We start from the raw sequence: 4,869 nt of genomic DNA, 5'->3' as shown, positions 1-4,869 counted from the left end.
ATTTTTTCCTAGTGTGCTTATTTTTCGAGATATTCGACTGGATGGATTAAAATGGTCCACTCTGTATATACATATATACATATATATGCTATTCGCGTGTACATATCATATATATAGAATTATTTCAAGAGGCACGTTTGCCGTGAAACACAGCCAGCCAAAATGATTTCGCATCCCACGTGTATTTCTTGAAGCAGACATCGCGTGTCGGCTATGAATTCGCTTAAAACTGCGCGCTGTGCGGCCTAATACTACGATTCCGGTTGCTTTTCCGTGGTAATTTCTCCCCACGGTACTAAAACTGCCATCGAGGAAAGAAAGTATTCGAGCGTTGCACGTGTATGCGTGCACATCAATGTGCCCGGCATGAGGATCTTTCCAGGGGGTGTAAGCAACGTGGGGATTTTAGAATTCTACCATTTTGCAAACTTTCGCGATAAATGTTTGATCAGCAATGAAATCAAGTTGAGATACGCAGCAAGAGTAAAAAGTATAAAGCGATAATATGCGTAACAATCGTGTTTTACGAGCGATAAGATTTGCAATAAAGATATCTAATATGCAGTTCCGAAGTGCGACGTCGATATCCGATGAAGTCAAATACAAGAAAAGTAAAAGTATATGTAAAAATAGCATAAAACATAAATACGTGTATGTTTGACTGAAAAACAGTTAAACTAATATTAATTATTTTCCAATATTTATCTTTGAACGAAATTTTGTGCGAAAACGAAATGAATTCAACAAATTTATTAATTATGATGACTGAGATAATATTTTTTGTAGCAAAATTTCTTTACAGTAATCTCACATCGCGTTGGGAGAGGGAAGAATCTTATGAGATGTTTATTAAATTAATTATCAATTTAATACTATGCTATTAGTATTTATGATTCAATCAAGAATTGCGTTGAAATCAAATTCGTATTCAACAGGTAACAATACATCGGAAATAAATATTTACACTTGTGTTGCAAAAAAAATTAAATTTTATTAATCAATGTTAATGTGAGAATTTTTCGACTTTTCTACATAAATAATTTTTTAAATCTTATAATTGTATTCATCAAAACATTTTTCAGTTAAAGTTTAGATAATTTCCTTCAAAATAAGCCCTTGTTGAACTGAACAGTTTAATATTTACTAAAGATATGATTTTTTAAAGATTTTGGTATATATATGTACCACTAGAGACCTGAAAGAATTAAAATGGTATATCACAAGTATTTGTACAGCCGCGAAATTAGTTGTATCGTTCTGCAATGAGAGCATTTATAATTCAGTTTATTACAAAATTTATTACAACTGTTCATATAAAGGATTATCTATATTGCAATACATTATTACTTTATACACACAAGTCACACAATATAAGGATAAACGATGGGACACGCAAAATGGGCGTTTACACGCGGAAAAACGCGCATTCATTTTCGCGAAAGAAACGAATTAAACGTTTCACTTGGACGACGAATGGGCGTAATACGTTTTCTTCCGGCGGCAATTTATCCAAGAAGTTAAACCCGTCGACGACAGTCGCATTCAATATAACGAGATAAAACTTGCAGCGGTGGCCGCGTTTTGCTCAAACGTAATCTTTGCTGCGGCTGGTGTAGATCGAGGAATCAAGTGGCGATGGAGATGCACCATGAATAATCTCCCGGGAATATGGCCCTTCCAGCGCATCCGGCTGCATCTGCATCTCCGCGATGTACAGCGGGCGCTCGGGCAGGTCCGCTGGGGTTAAGCGAGTTTCCTCTCCCGGGAAACAAATGAGTATGTTAATTCAAGCGTAAAAGTGGGCATGGTTAAACCTCCGCGTTCGTTGTTGTTGCACCGACACATTGCATCCGGTTTTCCTCACTTGCGCGCTCTGCGTTTCACTATACGGATACAATCGATTCTCTCGCAGTTAACAATAAATCCCGCGTGAACCGATAAACTCTGAGCGCAATTGAAGGTTTCAGTTCAACAACAAGATAAATTCACAATCTGTAAAATCTCCTCTCTAAATGCGAAGTCGTGTTCGAAACATTGATAAATCATGATTTATGGCTTCATTTTATAGTTTGCATTGAATTTTTTCCATTTCAGATACAATAATATCATTGAAACAAGATTAAGCTTAAAGATTAACAATTTGATCATTTAAGTTAATTGTTTCCAATTTTAGAAACAGTTTCTAAAGATTGACTTTTTTTTTCACGGATACCGTCGTCACCATCAACGATAAATTCCGCGTATAGTCATTCGTGCGACGATCGCAATAGCTTCTCCGTGTCGGCAAATATCTTTTACTGGAGATGTTATTATAAGCGATGTTAGGGCTCTTCGCGCGCTTGCTTCGGAACTCATACGCGCTTGACAAGAACGACGAAAACAAAAGCTGCGATTATAAAACGATATGGCAAACAAGCCGCGCTTGGGGGATTTCTAGTGGATGCAAGCCGCTCGACGACATTCGAGAACTTCCTCTTTGCGCGGCGCCGGTTCTGGCGACGAGCAATTTCGTCGCGAGCAACCGTTTGTTAAACCCGGAACTTCCCGCGTGTGCGCGCGAGCGCGCCCGTTGCACCCCGGGGAGAGATTTAGCCGCAATCTCGAGGCGATAAGCCACGGTCTTCTCTCTCTCCTTCTCCACCGTCTCCTTCTGCGTCGCGCGCGGAGGTATAAATATGTGACGGAATGATGCACGGTCTTCCGCAATGTCGCCGAGACGCGCGCACGTTGCGATGACTACTTGCTTGCTGTCGTCGCTTCCCAATTGTCTACCTCTGTTTGTGATCTCTCAAGAGCGAAATATCTCACAGCCTCAATTGACCGATGACGAAATGCGATTAATCTTGCTCTTGGGGCAACGTTTTCCATAAGATGAATCTGCCAATCTGAGAAAATACTGTGTTTTTAAGGAAAATAATTCTCTCTCTTTCTCTTCTCTCTCGTTTCGTACATATATGTATATATGTTATACATATATATATTCTTCTCGTCCATCTCTCTTTTTTATAAGCTCTTTTACAACTTTGTTATTATTCTATAAATCATAAATTACACATATCGAAGCGCACGTGATGTATACACACTATATACATTTTTTTTTACTTTTTTTCTTCTTGCTTGCTCTCCTTTTATATTTTGCTTTTTTTTGCACTTTGTATTATTTTAACTTTATAAACTGTTGTACTAATATGTTAAAAATTTTTTGTATGTTACGGTTTCAGCGCTTGAAAAAATGTTCTACGGCACGTAATAAAATAACGATAACTATTTATCTATTTATTTTTCTCTTTTTTTCTCTCTCTCTCTCTTTCTCTCTTTTTCGTTTAAATGTAGATACAAATTCGACGGTCGAAAGAACACCCATGTTAAAATTCAATTTCGTCGAACTGTAGAGGCGTACGAACGATCGACTGCAGGGTGGGAAGCGAGGACGACTAGGTAAATAAGGTGTGAACGATGAGTTATCGCCGTGCAAACTTTCTCGCCTCATCCGTTACCTTCGTCGAATGGATTCTTCTGGCTGGGTTGGCGGTTCTACCTTGCTTTCGCCGGCATCGCGTGCTCTACGCGCACTTCTCTCGCCGCCGCTATCCAACTCTTGCACAGCGCACGAAGTCGGGATGAGAAATGGTTTCGGGGGTTAGTGGCTGCGTGCAAGTTACATCTCAACGGACGGCCCCGTCGTAGAGTCGAGTACAGTTCACCGACTAACACGGAATAACTGCTGGCGCGCGAGTCACCCCGCCCTCGTTTCTGACACGCTCCTCAAACTCGTGAAACGCTCGTTAGGGTAAAATTAATTTTATTTACCATTACCCTTCTCGATTACCGTTCTCGGCTCATTCGCCCATGATGTTATATGGACTATAATCTATATACAGTCAGTGGCACAAGAGTATTATTCATAATTCTGTTAATAGGTGTCGTATGAGTAAAATTTTTATATGTTAATATTTGCAATACATTAGGCTAAAATGCTTTAAAAGTTAGATTTCAGTTCGGTTTAGTTATTATGTTATAACTGGATAAAACACAATAAATACAGGATACATAAAATGGCATTTTTACAAAACACACTGATTTTCACAATCTCTAATTCAGATTAACACGATTGAAAATGTATATGAATTACTATAAAAATCTAGATGCAGAAAAAGCGTGTCTTCACTCTAAAGAAATTATTGTATCAATTACGTTCGATTTGGAAGTCATGATCTGGAGTTTCCAAGATTTTTCTAAAAAACCTTGTAAAAATGTCTCGATATTTCCAAGCTTTAATCGACAACGAAGGGAATAGCGTATTAAATTAGATAACGTATTAAATATAAATGCATCGAAGCTTATATAATATACTTCAAAATCATATAATTATTTTTAAAAAATCTTTTTTTTTTTTCAAGAGAAACAGATAACACGCTTTTGCGCCACTGACTGTATATAATATATCTATGTATAGATATTACTCAAAGGATTGGGAAAGTTAATTTATAAAAATAACTATAGTTTTTGTTTTCAAAAAGTAATTAGTTATCGACAAGTTACTGACTCTAAAATGTAACATATTATTACAGTTACAATTACTCAACAAGTAACGAGTTGTTACTTTTCTATTATCATAACGTTGGATACCATTGATCGGTAAAAGTACATTTCCATTTCTGAATTTTCAAGAATTAAAAAATTATAGCAAAACCTGTGCGTATTTAATCTTCTTTTCTATTTTTATATTTTTTATACGTTTATTCAAATTCAACACGTGAGCTTTATTTTTCTCCATTTATTGCATTATAATTACTAATTGTTTTGATTTGAATAAGTTAATAAACGGATAAATAATTATATGTATATATGTATTAGTTTTATTCTAAT

The sequence above is a fragment of the Wasmannia auropunctata genome, unplaced genomic scaffold, assembly GCF_000956235.1.
Source record: "Wasmannia auropunctata unplaced genomic scaffold, wasmannia.A_1.0 LD336067.1, whole genome shotgun sequence".
NCBI classification, from domain to species: domain Eukaryota; kingdom Metazoa; phylum Arthropoda; class Insecta; order Hymenoptera; family Formicidae; genus Wasmannia; species Wasmannia auropunctata.
The sequence above is the reverse complement of the archived record's forward strand: the minus strand, read 5'-3'. Positions refer to the sequence as shown.